The sequence below is a fragment of the Portunus trituberculatus genome, chromosome 23 (assembly GCF_017591435.1).
Source record: "Portunus trituberculatus isolate SZX2019 chromosome 23, ASM1759143v1, whole genome shotgun sequence".
NCBI lineage: Eukaryota > Metazoa > Arthropoda > Malacostraca > Decapoda > Portunidae > Portunus > Portunus trituberculatus.
The window spans coordinates 12,182,584-12,198,319 of NC_059277.1; the positions used below are offsets into that span (position 1 = coordinate 12,182,584).

The 15,736-nt window shown below is 38.9% G+C and overlaps 1 long non-coding RNA gene across 1 annotated transcript; it reads right to left on the reverse strand.

Moving 5' to 3' along the window:
* Positions 1-11,520: 11,520 nt before the first annotated feature.
* On the reverse strand, positions 11,521-12,698 carry LOC123507801. The gene is made up of 3 exons (XR_006675791.1): positions 12,607-12,698; positions 12,351-12,429; positions 11,521-11,824 (listed from the first exon to the last, which is right to left on the reverse strand). It is a non-coding gene; the product is annotated as an uncharacterized LOC123507801 (long non-coding RNA).
* Between the last annotated feature and the right edge of the window lie 3,038 nt (positions 12,699-15,736).

Here is a 15,736-nt window from a genome sequence, read left to right on the forward strand (position 1 = left end):
GGAAAGGGGGGAGCAGTGGTTCTGTAGTTTTAACCCCCAGCTAGCCCTCTTACATAATATATATATATATATATATATATATATATATATATATATATATATATATATATATATATAGAGAGAGAGAGAGAGAGAGAGAGATAAGAATCATTGTAATTTTTCAATTTAGCAGCTGAGTGATGTAGCTCAACATAGTATGTAGAGTACAGTTAGGCACAGAAGACGTGTTATCTGTGACATTCAATTCAATAGTTTTATTGTTGTTTTACAACAAAGGAAAAAGTCGGATCTTGCCAACTATTTCCCTAAACCTTTAGTATTACAATATTGTACAGTACAATTTTAACAAAATAAAAAGTTAACAGAAAATACAAATATTATTGCAGTATCACATTACTTACCATCTATAGGCAAACAGTGGATGTTTTTTTAATGATTTTGGGTATGACATTATTATCTATGAAATAAATGATCATATCATAATGGTTCCAGTGTCCCTGCGGTCTGAACTCTTCTATTAGTGGGCAGTATTGTACATAGTGCTGTAGTGAGTGACCTCCCGGCCTTGCACATAAAGCACAAGGCTCAGGTTCAGCTCCTCTACAAACCTCCCAATAATATTTATATCCAAGTCTAAGTCTCATAGTAATTAAGTCCATCATGTGACTGTGTCTGCCATATGTATACTCCTTTGAATTATTTAAAATCTGCTTATAATGCCTACTACTTGCACTCCCCATCTCACAACATTTATCAAGATCATTATCAATGGTAGCAAAAACATTAGTTCTAAGGATTGACCTTAGACGACTATATGTACATTCACTATCAGGTACGCTGTCATCATCTCTAACTGCTCTTCGAGCAAGACTATCTGCTTTTTCATTAAGATATAAGCCTATATGGGATGGAACCCATATAAAATATACATGTATATTGTTTTTCTCCAGATTATGTATAACAGTTAAACACCTGTTTGTAATATCACAGTCTGCAGGGAGGAAGACACAAGCTCATACAATGCACTCTGACTATCAATGAAAAATAGATATTTTTATCCATGCATGAAACAATATCAAGGCCTTCCAGGATAGCATATAGTTCGGTTCTGGTTGATGACAGGTTATTAGGCAATCTCTTTGAAAATTCATAGTCTTTAAATTCATCAGGAGTAGAAAATTCCCGTACAAACACCCCACATCCTGTCTTGGTACCCTCAACTGAGCCATCACAATACACATGTACCACCCTTCTACGTGGGTACTGCAACAACTTGTCAAGAAAGTGTGCTTTAAGCTCATATTTACACCACTGTTCTTTTGGTTTACTTAGCTTTTCAATATCAATATTAACATTATATGAACTCCAAGCAGTACAGCAATTTCTTTTATAAGCACCTTAAATTCATCCATAACATCAAAGTTCTGCAAAACCCTACAAATTTTTCGAAGGTATGGGTTGTTGGTTACATCATCACCATTACATAAAGTCACTATATCTCTTTGGAGAGAGTTTGTACCATTACACACTATACGACATACTGTACGGCACGTTATTTCTTCTATTCTCTTAACAACACTGGGTAGACTCAATTCTCTCCTTAATACCTCTATCTTAGTTGTAGTAGCACATCCTAAAATTATTCTCATGGCTTTGTTTTGTATAACTTCTAGACATCTAAGCTGCTGAGAATTGAATTGAACCAACACAAGGGAAGCATAGTCTATAAGAGATCTAATCACATATATATAAAACATTCTAAGAACAGGCACACCAACACCTGACCCTTTTTTCGCTAGAACTTTGAGAGGTGCTAGTCTAGTTACACACATATTTTTAACATATTCAATACAATAATTCGCATTCCTGTAACCTAATTGTACACCCAGATATTTATAGTTAAGGACACGCTCAATCTTCACACCATTTACAATAGGTTTCCTACACTTCTTCTGTTTTGCTTGAAACTTAGTTTTATTTTCATTTATGACAAGCCCCATGGACACACATAGTTGTTCAAGCTCATTTACAGCCTTGCTAAGTGTTTTAGGAGAATCACATTGCATAAGTATGTCGTCAGCATAAATGATAACTTTGGTACCCTGTGTAAATTCAAATCTAGCAATCTTATCCATAAGTATATTGTACAACATAGGACTTAAAACACCCCCTTGAGGGGTACCCAACTCAAATGTTTCCTCTTCTGATGATATGCCTTGTAACCAGACTTTACCTTTTCTACAACTCAAGTAGTCACGTATCCATCCTAATAACTTTCCTTTGACACCCTTTAATACAAGTTCTTCTAGTATGACTTCCTTATTAGCTTTGTCAAATGCACCTTTCAAATCCACATAGACTTGACAAGTAGCACTAGTGTTAGCTAAGCAGTGTACAAAACAGTCACTAGTAGCACGCCCCCTTCATAAAGCCATATAAATTTTCAGACATTTTATCACTAACTTTATAAATTAACCTACGTAAGACAATTCTTTCCATCATTTTGCATAGACAGCTGGTAAGAGAAATGGGTCTAAATTTTCCATCACTCTTGGGTACAGGTATAATTATGGCTGACTTCCAGGCTGAGGGTAACACACTATTCCTGTACGACATGTTAAACATATCTAGTATGGGATTATCCCCCCTCAATATTCAACAAAGCATTTATAGTGTCATATGTGAGACCATCCTCACCAGGTGCTGTAGATTTACCTCTTTTGACAGCATATAATAATTCATCCATCGTTATGGGAACACAAGTATCATCATCCAAGTGAACGTTATGATTAACTAATTGTAGCCTTTGTAACCTATGTTCTGCTAGAGAAATTCTGTGCCCTACAGGAAGACTGGACAAAGCAGAAGCAACACTCCATTGTTCAATAAGCTCTTTGACTTTTTTCGTAGGATGAGAATCACTGGTTACAGAGGTTTTCTTACCTTTAACTCTGTTTACATGATACCAGACTTCTTGAATTGATTTGGTGCTACGAATCTTACTCAAAACTCATCCCAATACTTCGTCCTTAAGCCAGCCTTTAATTCAGACAGATGTTTAGCAGCTGTCACCATAGCTCTCTTGACCTCATAATTATTTGGCTGTGCTTGCCACCTACTCTGTAAGGCTGCCAATGTATCCTGACAATTTGCAATAAGAGGGTCATGGGCATACGACCTCCTTCGATTACAAGTGTGCTTCTGCTTAGTCCGTCTGTCACCTACATAGTCATTAATTACACCAAGTAAACCTTGATATATATCATTTACATCCTGCAGATCAACACTGTTACCACTATACCACCTCTTCACACTAACCAAAAGCCCAGGTAATTTAGTTGAGGGGATGTTTAATCTCTTTCTTTGGACTGTACTGGCAGTGGAAAGGGGGATACATGTCTTAAGAGCAAAATGGTCACTGAGAAGAGATAGAACAACAGTAGTTTCACATGTACAAAAGGCATATTAAATAAAGTAACATAATCCAGTCTTCCTCCCTGGACATGAGTAGGAACATTAGCACCAGTAATTTGTACATTGTTATTAGCCTTAATAAATGCTACCCACCTTACCCCATTAATATTAGAAGTTCTATAGCTACCTAGGTCTACATGCCTAGCATTAAGATCACCCAAAAGGATTGTACTCTCTTGCAGTATATGTGGAGGAAAATTATCAATGCACAGCGCACCAGAATGAACATACATATTAGTAATATACACATAATCATTTGGTAAATGACCCCCTTCTCCACCAAGGTAACTGGAAGTCCAGACTTAATATATGTGACCATACCTCTACTACTACCTTCATCACAGCTAAGAACATGTTGACAATATCCTTTAAGTACAGACACCTCAGGGCCAGTTTCCTGAAGAGCAATAAGGTCAGGACTCTGTAGAAGAATATAAGCATGAATATCAGTTATCCTAGCTCTTAAACCATTTACATTCCAGGATAATAAACTGTAAATTTTACTGTCTATCATTCAGTTTGACCATAACCTCCCTTCTGAAGGCATCAAAATTCTCCACCAACTGTTCCATATTTCTAGACAACTGCTCAAAATTACCTTGTCTCTCCTTATCTCTCTTTTCTAAGTTTTCAAGCCTTACCATGATAGACTCAAAAACCTGTGCTTGCTGACAATTAACCTTCTGTATTTCTTGACGCACAGTTTCTTGCACTTCTTGATGAAATTTCTGCATGTCTTGATGCACAAATTCCTGCACTTCTTGTCGAATAGCCTGCATGTCTTGTCGCACAAACTCCTGAACTTCTTGACGAACATTCTTCATGTCTTGTTTCACAGATTCTTGTACTTCCTGTTGGACTGTCTGGATGCTTTGTTGCACAATCTCTTTAAATTTAATCTCTGTGTATTCCTTCATCCTCTTTTCAGATCTTACTCTATCTGCTCGTAATTCCTCAATACTGTCATTTAGCATAGTAGTGAGTTTTTCCACTGCCAGACTCAGTCGTACCTGTGCATCAGCCTGTGCATTCACTTTATTTGTTAACTGAGGAAGGGAAAGTGTTTCTACCCTAAAATCCATAGAAGTTGTTGTTTTCTCCTGTTGTAATGAAGGAAAGTCTTCTTGCAATGATGCGATGTTCCAAGCAGGCCTCGTAGGTGGAGGGGCAGGCTGATATACAGTAGTAGGCTTACGAGACACACTTGATGGTTGAGCTTTGTTGTGACGTGGTTTCCTAGGGCAGATTGGAGAACTTGCATTGTGGCACCCTCCACAGTTACAGCACTTTGGCTGTACAGCTACATTTTGTTGTATTTTCTCCAAACACTCCTTAGAAAGATGACCTCCAGCACAGTATCGACAACGCAAAAATGTAGCACGACAACGCCAGCCCTTGTGTCCCCAATTACTACATCGGTCACACAGGTCTGGCTCTGGCACAAAGGGAACAACTTTCTTCCTACCAACTCCAATAAGGAGAACTTCTGAGTCAACAGGTCCCGTTACTGCAGCTAGAAGTTGAGGCCGTGGGTATTTCCCTACCATTCGTCGTTTCAGCCACTGGAATCCTGGAGGACATTGCAACAAATTTACATTGATATATGTTGGGACGTCAAAAATGATCACAGTACGACGCAAATCAGTCATGGGTTTCATAACTTGTCCCTGAAAACCATCCGTTATCAGTTTTTTATAATGCTGTCCTTGATTTAGAGTTATATATGGGGCATTTCTTCCCTCCTTAAAAAGAGGTTTACATTCAGGGTGTTGCCTTAATAGCGCCATGTACCAGGTGTACTTTTGTTCCAATGAAAGGTTGCAATTTTTTGGGAATACCAACATGACTCTTTCCATACCTGCATCACCATCGTCCTCGCCTACCACATCACGGTTCACATCAGCTGCCTCATCACCTGCACTGCTACTGTCTTCAATCATCATATCCTGCTCCATACCAGCAGCTTCCATGGCAGTCATTATAGGATCCCTCATGGCAGTAGCTTTGGCTTGGCTAACTTTCATCCTCTTGGCACGTGGGCCGGTATTGTTATTGTAGACATTCAGGTCCTCAGCAGTCTCGGCCCAGTCCCTCTCCCCCAACGCTAGGTCATTCTCCAGGCTAGAGCCAACACCAACGGCTGGGCACTCCATCAGGGCAGGAGGCGAACAAGCCACTCTTCCCTCTCACAACGCGTCAAGGTGAAGGAACAGCTGTAATGGTGAAATTTCAGCTTTTTCAGACGCCACACGGTCCACACAGCTGGTCATGACGCCGTCGTAAATTGTGTTTTCCACAAAATGAATTTTCAGAGAAAGTGGTCATCTGTACTTTCCCTCTCTGAGTTTTGGTTTCCTGAGAACCTACAAATTCCAGTGGAGGATGACCAGGGGAGGATTGTCTCACTGTGGTTCATCTTATTTGATATACCTGAAGTCCTAAAAAGAACTTGATTGATTGATTGATACATTTATTGTTGAATTAATAAAGAAATACAACAAAGGAGGAGGATGGACCTTGCCACCAACCACCTGGGCAAAGACATAAGGTTAAATTTCCAAAAATATATATGGACAATATACATAACAAGAATAAAAGTACTTGAATAAATAAATACAGATATTGCACACCTTCAACTTCACATACCATCCTACCTAGGTAAGTGCAAGCGGTGAAGTCAGTATAAGTAAAGTAAGTCATTTCTAGGTGGGAACAAAAGTAAAACTGCTAGAAGTAGAAGTGAAAGTAAAATTTACAATCTCTGTGTGTGCTACTGTATCTACGCAGGTCCTGTATACTGATTTACCGAAGCGTTTAACCCCTTCAATACTGGGACGCATTTTTAGCAGTTTAGAAATGACTTTTCGATTTTATTTACATTAGGAAGGACCAATGGAGGTCAGAAGATTAACGGCTACAGTTTTCACTAGTTCAATCCCCACACAAGTTTCTGAAGCTGCATAAAATCACCAAAAAGTGAGCAGAATGAATATATAAACGCGTCATAATACTGAAGGGATTAAGCAAGAAGATGAGCGGTATATATATATTCGAACTTGGAATGTCAAAATTCTACATCAGAGTATGTAATATTAGTTAGAATTCAATTTTTAAATCCCCCCAAAAATATATACAGCACATCTCTTTATCACGCCCCTCTGCTATCTTGCACAGGCGTTATTGCGCACGTACTTCAAAAGAGCTGCGAGATTCCGTTCTAGCATATCTGGAAAGTCGTTATCGCGTATCCGAGTACCTCTTGCCATATCGCATGCCGAGAAATGGGATAAAGACAACAAACAAAGGCATTTAAAAGAGGAGGGACCTGTGCATGTGGAGAGTGCATGGCATCAGTGTGCGCGATCAATGAATGAGACACTTGCTGTTTGTGGGACATATCAGAGCAGGGTTACCATAATCTTCAGTTCTAAGGCAGTATTCACATTATACACTGGCATATGTATACTGTAAATGCATTTCATTTTGCTACGAAAACAATAACATTTTAATAACACACACGCACACACACACACACACACACACACACACACACACACACACACACACAAGTATATAAGTAAGTAAGTAAGTAAGTAAGCAAGCAAGCAAGTGAGTAAGTGAGCAGTAAGTAGAGTAGTAGGTGTGATATGAGGTGGAGGGCGTGAGTGGTCGTGGTTCCCCTGCTGGTATCTCCTTCATTTCCCAAAACACACTCTGGGCACTCTTGAGAAAACCCGTGATAAAATGCTCAAACCGAAACAAACAAGCACTTGACAAGATAACTAGCAGGAACACACACACACACACACACACACACACACACAGCCAACCAGCAGCACACTATCGTTGGGGGCGCGCCTCCCTACGGGGGCGTCAATAATTTCCAAGGGGGGGGGGTGCGTCGAGTCCTTTGGAAAAAGCAGGAATTTTCCTAATTATATTGTCATCGTCTTAACGAAAGACTTTGAATTTTAACAATGTCTGGACAACACGCATCTTTGTGAAATTGCATTTTCCACGCCCGTTGTTGTCAAGACCAAGTACAGAAACAGGCTGAACGTGGAGGGGACACGTTATGCACTCTGAGATATTGATTCACGCAGCATTCAAGGTCTAGTAGCTAAGAAGCAGTATCTCACTAACAATGTGACTTGTTCCTTAATTCATAACCAGTAAAAAGACACATTTTTCTTTTTTTCGTTAAAATTTTGGAGGGTATTGTATTCACAGATATAAAGGGGGCGTGGAGGGAAGGACAAATTCCTAGAGTGGACGTGGTAGGACAAAGGTTAACAACCACTGTTCAAGGCTCAGCTGTGAAGGAGCAATTAAGGCAAGGGAGGAACCGAGGAATGGCGGCTGGTGACATACACAAGCACCTTCAGTGATCTGTCTTTTCACAATGCACCAGGTTTTCTTGCTTGTGTGTGTGCGTCATTATTTTATCATGTTACTTTTCTCACGGCACCGAACACTTTATTAACAATTGGTAATTTGGAACTTCAATTAAGAACCCCTAGTATTCGTATTTATCATACCGTAGCAATGCACACTCTCAAGAACCATTAAATTTTTGTATTCATACAGTTGTTACTGTAATAATCTCTCTCTCTCTCTCTCTCTCAACACTTAAAACACTTAAACACTAAAACACTTTATTATGCTTGTCTGTAATACATTTATAAGCTTATGGTACAATTATTTTAAAGACAAACAGCCCCTTATTAAGCACAAGCTTTTTGGGCACACTTAATATCTACTAATACTGTAATATAAATCTAAAATAAACTAAACTAAAAATCTAACTGAAGATAATGAAAAAAAATTGTATTGCAATAACAAAAGATTTAGGGATAACTAACTTTGCAAGAACAGGAAGGAAGGGAAAAAAAAAATCATAATTTTACATGAGAAATAAAGAGAAAATTGAAATGGAATCTTATCATAAAAAAACAAATAAGCTATTTGGTTACAATACCAGGAAACAAAATAAATATGGTCTACTTAACAAAAGACTGAAAGGCAGAAATTTAAAGGAATTGAATTACAAGATGTGTCAGTATTGAGACAATAATTTACGCTTATTGTTTTTTTTACGTGTGTTGGAGTGCTATTCCATATTTTGGGACCTTTGAACATTAGAGAGTGTTGGTAGAGAGTTAAGTTATGATGAGGAATCTGTAGTGAATGTCTGTAGCGTGTGGAGTGGTTATGAGTTTGGGTCAGAGTACTGTTACTGTTGGAATTTATCAGTTTGAACATGTACGCTGTGATAAAGAAGTTCGATAAATCAGAGAGTTGAAGGATTTTCAGGGATTTAAAGAGTGGAGGTGTGTGTTGGAGGAAGTCACTATTTGTCATGATTCTAATTATTTTTTTTATGGAGGATGTTTAGATTATGCAGATGACATGGGTAGGTAGTGGACCAAATTGGATTACAGTAGGTTAAGTGTGGGAATATATGGGCATAATACATGATTTTCATAATTTCCACTGGTACAAATTTTTTTTATTTTCAGTAATAGAGCTATTGATCGAGATAATTTTAGGCAAAGGTTTGATATGTGATATTTAAAAGTAAGATTATTGTCAAATGTGACACCGAGAAATTTTGTCTTAGAAACTTGAGTGATATCTTTGTCTAATATGGTAAGTCTGGGTAAGGGTTGGTATTTGGTGGTGGTATTTGTAAATAACATATAGAAAGTTTTAGCTGTGTTAATTGTTAGGCGATTTGCAAGACACCATTCAGAAAAGGCAGATAATTCTAGGTTGGCTCTGTAGATTAGGTCAGTGGGATTATCACCAATCAAGTACAAGGTGGAGTCATCGGCAAACTGTATTGTGTTTAAAGCAGTAGAGGCATTGCTGATATCGTTGATATATAATAGAAAAAGAATAGGGCCTAAGATGCTACCTTGTGGCACACCAAGATGTATAGGTTTGATGGTAGATTTCGAGTTATTGTAGAATGTAAAATGAGATCGGCCAGTTAAGTATGATATGAACCAATTTTCCACACAACCGCGAATACCATAGTGACGTAATTTGTCTATTAGAATGTTTGGGTCAACTGTGTCGAAAGCTTTGCTGAAATCAATGAAAATGGATATTATAGACTTATGGTTATTTAAAGCATCGTATAGGTCTGAGGTAAACACATTTATAGCATCAAAAGTATTTAGTCCAGGGCGAAAACCAAATTGCCTATTATTCAAGATTCTTTGTTTATTGAGGTAGTTCATGAGAAAGTTTTTCATAATGATTTCAAAGATTTTAGAGAACACTGGTAAAATAGAAATTGGTCGGTAATTTGAGATATTAGTTTTACTTCCTGATTTATGGATAGGGATAATTTTGCCAGCTTGAATCTATTAGGGAAAACTCCATCTTTGATTGAATCATTGAATAATTTTGAGACTGGTTCTGCTAGAAAATTTTTGTTCTCTTTGATTATTTTCACAGGTATTTCATCAGCAGTGCATTTCTTATTTTTTAAAGCTGAAATAGCTTTTACTATGTCATTTCCTGTCACTATGGGAATATTCATAGAATTTAGGAAATTACCTCTGAGATACGAGATGTGTGAATTATGAGCTCTAGGAAGCTGGGAGCTAAGTTCAGGTGCAATTTGGGAAAAATAAGTGTTGAATGCATTTGAAATTTCATGAGGAGTGCTTAGGACTGTGTCATTATAGTGTAGTGTGTGGGAGACTGTCTTCTTGTTATTTTTAGAGTTTTCTATTTCGATAATTAGTTCCCAAACTTTTTTAGTGTTAAGTCTAAAATTTGCAAACTTTTGTAGGTAATATTCCAATTTTTTTGTTTTATTAAGTTATTTAAATAATTTCTATAGTGTTTATAGTGCTCCAGTGTAATTGAACCTAGTTTGTATAGTTTGTACAGCTGATATTTATGTTTTGTTGAATTTATTAACCCCTGTGTTAACCAAGGCTTACTTAGTCTTTTGGATGTGATAGTTTTGGTTATTTTGGGGAAGCAGGAGTAGTATATTCTATATAACTTATCCAGGAATATGTCACAGTTTGTGTTTGTGTCACTGCTGGTGAGGTAGAGATTCCAGTCTGTATTCGATAGGGTCTGTGTGAATTTCAACCGGTTCGCTCTATTTTGTAGCCTAAAATCAACTTTGTGGTGAATATTGCACACTTTATCAGGGACTGGAATATTAATAAACACTGGAAGGTGGTCACTGATAGGAAAGTGGAGAATTCCAGAAGAGACTGGTTCATTGAAGTTTGTCCAGATGTGATCCAGTAAAGACGAGACTGCAGTTGCATTAATGTCTGGAAATCTCGTTGGTCGAGATATATGTGGGAAGTAATTGTTAGATTGCATAGTTGTAATAAAAGCGTTAGTAGGAGGGTGTGACACATGTTCAAGAAGGTTTATATTGAAGTCACCTGTGAGTATATTCCTATTGTTTGTGAAAAAGTTATTAGAAAGAAGAGTATCAATATATGCATTAAATTCATTTACTTTAGCATGTTTACTATTTGGTCTGTAAATACAAGAAACAGAATAGGAGGTAGAAGGTAGAGTAATTCTCACACTACATAACTCAGCATTTTCGTCACACATGCAAAAATCTTTAATAATTTCACTTTGTAGGTCAATATTTACATAGATTGCAACACCCCCACCTGAAGAGTTAATAGGCCTGTGAACATGATATGACTTATAGCCATCAATTTCATGAAGGTGAACATTATTTGCATTGAGCCAGGTTTCACTTATACATAGGACATCGTGTCAAGATGCAGCCCTCTCTTGTCGACATGCGTAGGCAGCAGGAATTATTAGATCACGCCACGTGTCTGTGTGCGTGTGTGTGTGTGAGTGTATGTGTGTCTGAACTTGGTCCCAAACTTGTTTCTTACAAGTGATCTCGATCCATTACTGTATGTTTGTCATGTCATGGCTGCAAATATTATCTCGTCAGCAGAGCACAGCTGCGGCCAGGGCGACCATAAGTTTGCCGGAGATTAGTATCAAACAGTATTTCATGGACACTGAATAAACCAATGGAGTTAAACTTTTATTTCATATGGCGTTTTACAGCTTTCAGTATTGTGAGTTGCAGAGACTGAGACTGAATAGTTTGTGACTTCGATCTGTGCAACACTGGAAGCACACCTGGAGTGTTCTGTGTAAAACATGTTACTTTAAGGTATCTACACATGCAGATAAAGATTATATGAAAAGAAAAAAGGAAACATGGTGTTCACTTTCGCTTCCTTTGTCTTTGCTGGGGCACGCAGGGCCGGCAATCAGAAGGAGAATGTTGGAGCGATGTCACACGGGCACGGGTAGTCACCGCACCAACACCCTGCAGGAAACATGTAGATAATTATTACGTGAAATAGTCAGCAGCGTTTAATACGTTGGTAAAAAGGAAATGTATAATGGAAAAGCTTGTGAGTCCATCCTAAATGGTAAGAAGCACCAATTAAGGCTTAGCTCACGTATGACCTGCACTCCAGCCAAGGGCGGACTGACACAGGAATGAAGGAGGAAAATGATTGGCGGGAACAGCACAGAACATGTAGCTTTATGGCAGCTGTTTTATCAAGAAATGTAAATGCCCGATTTTAAGGTTGTCAGGAAAGGAAGGCTGAGGTATGTTCAGAGAGACACCCCAGCCTTGTTGCAGAAGAGGGAGTGTTGTGTGGCGGGTTGTGTCGAGGGGATGAAAGGAATTTTTAAGCATGTATTGAGCAACAACACAACATGGGCTCTGTCTCGTCCTGAAGTAAGACCAAAATTTGAAATGTAATTCACGGGGACTTCTCAGCATACAGAACACCCATACAATTACCAGAGTGTCCTCCCTCTCAGGATAAAGACTGACTTACACGGGTCTCCTGAACGCGCTGCTCTCACATGTCTCTCAGGAAGGGCGAGGCTTCCATGGCAGCCACCAGGAAACACACTCTGAGGAAAACATATAATATAATACACTCTCTCTCTCTCTCTCTCTCTCTCTCTCTCTCTCTCTCTCTCTCTCAAGAGAGTGAGTGTCTCTCAGGGAAGGGCGAGGCTTCCATGGCAGCCACCAGGAAACACACTCTGAGGAAAACATATAATATAATACTCTCCAGACACACTTACAAGAGAGTGAACATCAGAAAGCGATGATCCATATTGGTGGTGGCGCGGCGGGTCTCGGGTCTCAGGGGTGCGTCTCACTGGCTGCAGCTTTTAAACACTTGCTCCAGGGCAGGTGCCGCGTCTCGCCTGCCTGGTGCCTGCCTGCCGTGACACCTGCACCTTCACAGCCTGCTGGTGGTTTTCCCGGCATGACACGTACAGGGTAGTGGTAGGCAGGATCCGTAAACTCAAGTATTGAAGGAACTGGTTCCTCGGGTAGGCGGACCAGTCGGAACCGGTTCCGGAACCGGTTCCGGGTGGAATCGGTATAGCGCAGCTGGTGAATACCTAATACCAGAGTCTCGGAACAGCCAGCGAGCTGCTTGATGAATACAAGGCCATCACCGTAGCATGGGTATTAGGTAATTTTTCTTTGATTTATTTTTTCTTTTAAAACGAAGAGAAAGGTGTCACAATAACCTGTAAATCATTATGTGATATTTTTACAAGTATAGTATCTCATTGATGATAGATTTATTAATAGATAGTTATCATAGACATTCATACTATTATAGGCACATAGTGTCTTCACATAGATACCTTCTGCAGTTCTGCTACTGGTACTGGTTAAAAGGGCAGTAGTCTTGTGGTGGCGTTAGTGGTAACAGTGGTGATGGCGGTGGGCTATACTGACCCATACACACCCATACACAGCCATTAACACTCAAAAAACACTCTCATTTACCGAAAACACTCGTAAACACACTCAAAACATCCCCACACACATCCAAAACATGTCTACACACAAACACACACACACACACACACACACACACACACACACACACACACGTCCGGTAGCTCAGTGGTTAGAGCGCTGGCTTCACAAGCCAGAGGACCGGGGTTCGATTCTCAGGCCGGGTGGAGATATTTGGGTGTGTCTCCTTTCACGTGTAGCCCCTGTTCACCTAGCAGTGAGTAGGTACGGGATGTAAATCGAGGAGTTGAGACCTTGTTGTCCCGGTGTGTGGTGTGTGCCTGGTCTCAGCCCTATCCGAAGATCGGAAATAATGAGCTCTGAGCTTGTTCCGTAGGGTAACGTCTGGCTGTCTCGTCAGAGACTGCAGCAGATCAAACAGTGAAACACACAAGTGAAGTGAATAGAAGTGTTGCTATATTACTGACAGTTTTCAAGCAGCAACAAGCACCAGTTAAGCACCATTACCAAGCACAAAGCGGCAAGACAATCAGTGCAATCCTTTGCCACAACCCTCCACACTGCCTTATCTTCATCAATTAAAGGTATTTATAAGGTCATTCACTTATTTTTAGGTTTCCTTTACATATGAGAATGAAAACAGTAAGCGAATATTAAAAGGTATTATAATTATATTATAAGGTATAACGATCATTATAGAAGCAATGCGCCAGTATTAACAGCTGATATTTGCTTCCTTCGCTTACCGTAAGCCAAACCTGTGTCAGAATGCAGCAACCAGTCTACTATTTCATATTCCATAGTCAAAAGTTACATATATGGCTTAATTTGGGCTTGAATAAATGAAAAAGACAACCGCTCTTCCTGATGTTGCCTCCGGGCTGCCTCCCCCAGCTGTCCCCCAGCCACCATCCACCCCTCGGCAGCCTGCGGGGTCAAATACTTTTTTTTCAAGTATTTCCTAACGGTAATATTACACTTCCATGGTATGTTTTTATGGTTTCTATAAATGTTTCGTTGTATTTGAAGTGTTTTTCGCGTCTGTATTGGGCAGATATGTAGCGTTTAGTGGTGTTTTATGGCGTATGTTAAAGGCTTTTTTACGGTCAAAAATTCAAATTTCCCATTTTGAGCTTTTTTATTTGAAGCTATAAGTGAGCGTTTATGGTATCAAAGAATCACCTATGCTCTTTTAAGTATGAAATCAGTCTATTGGGAGAAATATGTGGACTTTAAAATGGTGTTTGGTGCTGTTGAACAAAAGTCTCATTTTTTTCTTTATTTTATTTGCTCACGTTTCTGCTTCTCGGTCTAGCTCGCTGTAGAATGCCTTGAAAGATAGCTCAGACTCCGTGAAATGTAGTAAAATACTCGCTACGTTCAAATGGCTCGACTTTCCAGGACGTTTTGGGAAAATTATTGTTGAAAATGTTTTATACTTTTAACGTAATTAATTTAACATTTTTTTTTAAACTAGTTGAGCTGGAGATATTTTGATATTCTAAAAATTTGTTTAAATATTTATCCTATCATAAAATGTGATGCATTCGGACGTGGCTTCGTATTTTCCAAAAGTAATTTTTGAAATCAAATTATTTACGTAATTTAGCCAAATTACCCCCGTTCCCGTTCTCTCTGTTGACCACAGCCCAAGTGGTGAATCATCATAGCCCCAGGCTGGCGCCTCTTTTCCAACACCCCAGTTCCTCAATATTTTGCCTAATATCTAGTTATTTCTACGTGTTTTCGTGTGTTTCTAGATTCAGATGTGTAAATATTGGTAGCAGAAGGAGGAAGAAAGGAGAAATATAAGAGGATAAGGAGGAAAGAAGGAGAAAGGGAGGAGGAAGAGGAGCAGCAGTCAAGGCACAATACTTAAGTCTACCTCCATTTCCTCAATATTTTGTCTAACATCTAATGTTTTGATGTGTTTCTAGGTTCAGGCATGTAGATGGAAACAATAGAAGGAAGACGAAGGAGAAACAATGGAGGAAGATGAAGAAGAAATGAAAAATAGAAGCGGAATAAGAGAAGGAGCCAAAGTGTAATATTTGAGTAAATGTCCCTTTTAATCTTGACGTTCTTTATAATGCATACTGTTGATTTTGGGATATATTTGGGGTGCTTCAAGTGTGTTCAATAGTGTTGCAGGTGTTATGAGTATGTTTTTGGTGCATTTTGTGTGTTTTCAGTGTATAGGCCTTTTAGGTATATTTTACGTACATTGAGTATGGGGATTGAGACGTATTTCAGTATTTGCATGTTTTGAGTGTGTTTTGGGAGCATTTTGTGTGGTGTTTTGAGTGTGTTTTTGGGTTAATTTTGAGTGTTTTAAGCTGTGTGGATGTGTGCTAGGAGTTTTTTGGACGTGTGTGAGGGTGATTTGGATATATATTGGATATTTCTGGTGAGATTTAGATGTTTTTGAGGGCA